Source organism: Triticum dicoccoides, chromosome 3B (assembly GCF_002162155.2).
Source record: "Triticum dicoccoides isolate Atlit2015 ecotype Zavitan chromosome 3B, WEW_v2.0, whole genome shotgun sequence".
Classification (NCBI taxonomy): Eukaryota; Viridiplantae; Streptophyta; class Magnoliopsida; order Poales; family Poaceae; genus Triticum; species Triticum dicoccoides.
The window spans coordinates 197,079,580-197,085,631 of NC_041385.1; positions in this window are offsets into that span (position 1 = coordinate 197,079,580).

Sequence of the window (6,052 nt, forward strand, 5' to 3'; positions counted from 1 at the left end):
TCGGTCGAATCCGGCCCTTCGCGGCCATGACGGGTGGCATCGTCTTCCCCGTTGAAATCCCACATGGGGTGGCCTCTGTATTGCAATCGTTGTACCCCCCGCAAGATGCATGTCGCCATGACTCCAATCATGGTCAACCCGGAATGGGCCAGTAATCTTATTTGGCCCATCAAGTAATGGACGCTCTTGTCTTCCTCCAATCGGGGGCTCCGTGGGCGCCAGCTGAGGCGTTTCTTCAGAGGAGCAGCACTAAACTCTGGGAGGCCAATCCGGACTGGGTCCGGCAGCGGAGCGTCTCCTATGTAAAACCACTCTGAAGGCTAGTCTTCGGACGCCTTCTTGGGAGTACCGGATGGGTATCCGGTCCCGGCAATGCGCCATATTTCGGCACCGCCCACTTGATATATGGATCCCTCGTGAGAACGGGGTACGAGGCAGAACAGCCTCTTCCACAATGTAAAATGGGGCTCAATGCCCAGGAATAGCTCGCAAAGATCTACGTAGCCCGCGATATGCAGGATAGAGGCGGGCGTAAGGTGGTGGAGCTGGAGTCCGTAGAACTCCAGGAGCCCGCGGAGGAACGGATTTATTGGGAATCCGAGTCCCCTTATCAGATAAGGGATGAAGCATACCCGCTCCCCTTTATTGGGACTTGGGGTAGCCTCCGCTTGCCTCCCGCCTTGGTAGGTGACCAGCCCGGCTCGAACCGGGACCATGAAGGCCGGAGGGAGATATCCCCCCGCTTGGAGCTTCGCTAGCTCGTCGTGTGGAACAGAGCACCTCCTCCAATCCCCTGGCGGTGGGCTGGGAGCGCGAGAAGAGGAGCCGCGTCGACGGTCCATGATGGAATGGATTTTTAGGTCAAGGGCGCTCCGATGAAGTATTCGCGGAGGGAAGATGTTGTGGTTTGGATCTGGATTTTTTCCTCTTTTGTAGGCAGATGACTCGCACGACTGGGGGGTGAAACATAAAAGACACCCTGGCTTTTCGCATTCGTGCGACGCGTGGACGAAGGCCATTATTGGGCCAAGAAGCCAAGAAACACAGTATTTATGATGAAGCCGGACACTGTTCGGCAGGTACATGGAACTTGAAGGGAGAACCCGCCTTGCAACACCGAAGACTATATACGCGCTGGACTTACCGTCATTGAAGCCTGGTTCGGGGGCTACTGAGGGAGTCCTGAACTAGGGGTTGTCCGGACAGCCGGACTATCATCGTCCGCCGGACTCCAAGACTACGAAGATACAAGATTGAAGACTCCGTCCCGTGTCCGGATGGGACTTTCCTTGGCGTGGAAGGCAAGCTTGGCAATACGGATATGTAGATCTCCTACCATTGTAACCGACTCTGTGTAACCCTAGCCTCCTCCGGTATTTATATAAACCGGAGGGCTTTAGTCCGTAGGACACAACATACATTACAGCAATCATACCATAGGCTAGCTCTAGGGTTTAGCCTCTTTGATCTCATGGTAGATCCACTCTTGTACTACCCATATCATCAATATTAATCAAGCAGGACGTAGGGTTTTACCTCCATTGAGAGGGCCCGAACCTAGGTAAAACATCGTGTCCCTCGTCTCCTGTTACCATCCGCCTAGACGCACAGTTCGGGACCCCCTTCCCGAGATCCGCCGGTTTTGACACCGACACTATGATTCCCCCACAAGTCGGGATGAGACTCCGGACTTTATGAAAAATATAAGAGGCCAAAGAAGCCCAAATAGAAAAAAAGGGAGGCCAAAGAAGCCCACAAGAAAAAAAAGAAAAAAATGAAAAAAAGAGAAAAAAATGAGAGAAAAAGAGAGAAGGGGCAATGTTACTATCCTTTTACCACACTTGTGCTTCAGAGTAGCACCATGTTCTTCATAGAGAGAGTCTCCTATGCTTTCACTTTCATATACTAGTGGGAATTTTCATTATAGAACTTGGCTTGTATATTCCTATGATGGGCTTCCTCAAATACCCGAGGTCTTCATGAGCAAGCAAGTTGGATGCACACCCACTTAGTTTCAGTTTGAGCTTTCATACACTTATAGCTCTAGTGCATCCGTTGCATGGCTATCCCTACTCACTCACATTGATATCTATTGATGGGCATATCCATAGCCCGTTGATACGCCTAGTTGATGTGAGACTTTCTCCCTTTTTGTCTTCTCCACATAACCCCCACCATCATATTCTATTCCACCTATAGTGCTATATCCATGGCTCACGCTCATGTATTGCGTGAAAGTTGAAAAAGTTTGAGATTACTAAAGTATGAAACAATTGCTTGGCTTGTCATTGGGGTTGTGCATGATTAAATACTTTGTGTGGTGAAGATAGAGCAACATCCAGACTATATGATTTTGTAGGGATAACTCTCTTTGGCCATGTTGTTTTGAAAAGACATGATTGCTTCATTGGTACGCTCGAAGTATTATTGTTTTTATGTCAAATGATAGACTATTGCTTTGAATCACTCGTGTCTTAATATTCATGCCATGATTAGATATATGATCAATATTATGCTAGGTAGCATTCCACATCAAAAATTATCTTTTTTATTATTTACCTACTCAAGGACGAGCAGGAATTATGCTTGGGGATGCTGATACTTCTCCGTCGTATCTATAATTTTTGATTGTTCCATGCTAATATTATTCAACTTTTATATACTTTTGGCAACTTTTTATACTATTTTTTGAGACTAACATATTGATCCAGTGCCCAGTGCCAGTTCCTGTCTGTTGCATGTTTTTTGTTTCGAAGAAACCCAATATCAAACAGAGTCCAAACGGGATAAAAATGGACGGAGATTTTTTTGGAATATTTATGATTTTTGGGAAGTAAAATCAAGGCGAAACGGTGTCCGGGGTGGCCACGAGACAGGGGGCGTGCCCTCCCCCCCTGGGCGCGGACTGGGCGCTCATGGTCCACCCATAAAGTGGTTGACACTCTTCTTTTGGTGCAGGAAAGCTAATTTTATGAGAAAGATCTGGGCGAAAGATTCACCCCAATCGGAGTTATGGATCTCCGGATATTTAAGAAACGGTGAAGGGGTAGAATCTGAGAACGCAGAAACAAAGATATAGATCCAATCTCGGAGGGGCTCTTGCCCCTCCCAAGCCATGGGAGCCAAGGACCAGGGGGGAAACCCTTCTCCCATCTAGGGAGGAGGTCAAGGAAGAAGAATAAGAAGGGGGGCCCTCTCCCCCTTGCTTCCGGTAGCGCTGGAACGCTGCCGGGGGCCATCATCATCACCGCAATCTTCATCAACAACTTCACCGCCTTCATCACCAACTCTTCCTCCCTCCATGTAGCGGTGTAACCTCTCTCTTACCCGCTGTAATCTCTACTTAAACATGGTGCTCAACGCTATATATTATTCCCCAATGATGTATGGCTATCTTATGATGTTTGAGTAGATCTATTTTGTCCTATGGGTTAATTGATGATCGTGATTGGTTTGAGTTGCATGTTTTATTATTGGTGCTGTCCTATTGTGCCCTCCGTGTCGCGCAAGCGTGAGGGATTCCCGCTGTAGGGTTTGCAATATGTTTATGATTTGCTTATGGTGGGTTGCATGAGTGACTGAAACACAAACCCGAGTAAGTAGGTTGTTTGCGTATGGGATAAAAGGGGACTTGATACTTTAATGCTATGGTTGGGTTTTACCTTAATGAATCTTTAGTAGTTGCGGATGCTTGCTAGAGTTCCAATCATAAGTGCATATGATCCAAGTAGAGAAAGTATGTTAGCTTATGCCTCTCCCTCAAATAGAATTGCAACAATGATTACCGGTCTAGTTATCGATTGCCTTGGACAAATAACTTTCTCATAACCAAAAGCTCTCTACTAATACTTACTTTATTGCATATTTATCTAAACAGCCCCTACTTTTTATTTATGTGTTCTTTATTATCTTGCAAACCTATCCTATCACACCTACAAAGTACTTCTAGTTTCATACTTGTTCTAGTTAAAGCAAACGTCAAGCGTGCGTAGAGTTGTATCGGTGGTCGATAGAACTTGAGGGAATATTTATTCTACCTTTAGCTCCTCGTTGGGTTCGACACTCTTACTTATCGAAAACTGTTGCGATCCCCTACACTTGTGGGTTATCACCAGCTCCCCCCTCCCCCAGATGTACAGCAGAACCCTCTCCGGCGCTGGCGTGCTCATCCCGCGCCTTGCCGTCTTTGTTTGCTTGCTAGCCACCATCGAGCATATCGATCCTGTAACCCTCGCCTCTCCTGTGGTCCGGCCGGGTTTGCATTAAGAAACCTGTTTGTTACTGCTCTCCATCGCGGTGAGGCATATTTCCTCGCAATCCCTCTTCCTATTTCGCTCCGTATGTTCCTAAATTGGCTATAAAATAACGGAGATCATATATATGCTCATCATCTACCTTCCTAACTTGTACATATAAGTTGTATTTGTTCCAATAAGTTACTGCCGATTTACAGATCGCGTGCGCCTGAGTCACACAAACTTAACAAATAAGCCGTACCTTTTCTAAATTATTGCATGACATGTTTAGACAGCTTGATACAAAGTTGTTAGCTTTATGCTTATCCTCCTTTCCTAAGTTTTGCATGTGTTCTCTTTAGATGTCGAGTAGCAGCGACAACACTCATGCTTCAGGTGATGTATCTTCATCTGATTCTGACAACCCTAGGTCTTCAACAGATGGTGAGGAATCAAGTCATCTTTAATGGGATAGAGCCGCAATAGGTACCCTTCCAATCAAGACACGGAGGAACGCTCCAAGGAAGCTCACACACTAGCCTAGAGGTGTATATGAAGTATCTGAGATCGATTTAAAGTCTTGGGCTTCAACTAAACCAGACAGAGCATGCACGAGGTTCAGGAGTGTGTGTGTGGATTTGTTGGCAGGGCAAGGCTCAACATTAATCTGCTGGGGTTTCGGAAGGCTGACATAGAAACACGGCAAAGGATGGTCCGAGAGATCATGGATCACTTCAACATTCCAGAACAGTGGAGAATGCAGGTGGAACACGCTGCACCGAAGAAGGCTAGGGATGCTTGGAGAAACTGGAAGCACGTGTTGTACAAGAAGTACTTGAATGAAGGCAATGGCCCAATCCCTGCATAGCCCCAAATTACAAAGGCAGACTGGGCAGAATTCAAAAGGGTCAGGGCAACTACAAAGTTTGCTGAGAAGAGTGCCAAGCAATTGGAACTTCAGAAGAGGAACACACACCCCACCGTATGGGTGTGGCAGGATACTACGACATGAAACTGATATGGGGACCAGGAGGACAAAGAAGCAATAGCGGTAGGTGGGAAACCGGCCTTTAGTGAAATTAGGGGCGAACACGCTAGAGACTACTTGCGGGCGCGTTCAAGGAGGCGTGATGACGGAACTTATTACATTGAAAACTCACATAACAAAGAACTGTATCGCGTGATGTTAAAGGCTCCCAAGATCCCTGGGAGGTTCTATAGGAACTCAGGGTCATGTGATATTCTGTCCAATGCTCTGGAAACAAGAGAGCCCCCTAGCCGTGCAAGGGGGGTAGGTGTTAACGTACCGCACAAGAGGGCTTTCACACTCAGCAAAGAAGAGAGGCTCAACATGAAAAAAGCGAGGAGTGAAATGAAGCAGAATGAATTGTATGAAGGTTGAGGAAGGACATGTATCTAGATGTTCAAAAGGATATTGAGGAGTTAATGATGTTGCAGAAGACTCTAATACTGACAGATAGCCAGTAGATGGGAGGGGAGGCGGGCATGGAGGATGCTAGTTATTGCGTGACAACACCGCACAAGAGTAGATGTGCATGAGCCGACCCCAGCGACACTGAGACTGCAACTGCTCATGATGATGCTATATCTGATCTATCTGGAATGAAAGACAGATCGAAGGGCGTGCTTACACATTATGAAGGTACATTAAAATGTGCAACAGCCTGGGTTTGCCCACCCATCTTGGAAGATGGCCTCTTGTTGGACAATGTGACATTCAAGCCGGGCTGTGTGAAGTGCTACGTGACTGAAGTAAAGCATGGATTCAAGAATTTGTCCTGAAGAATGTCCTAGGA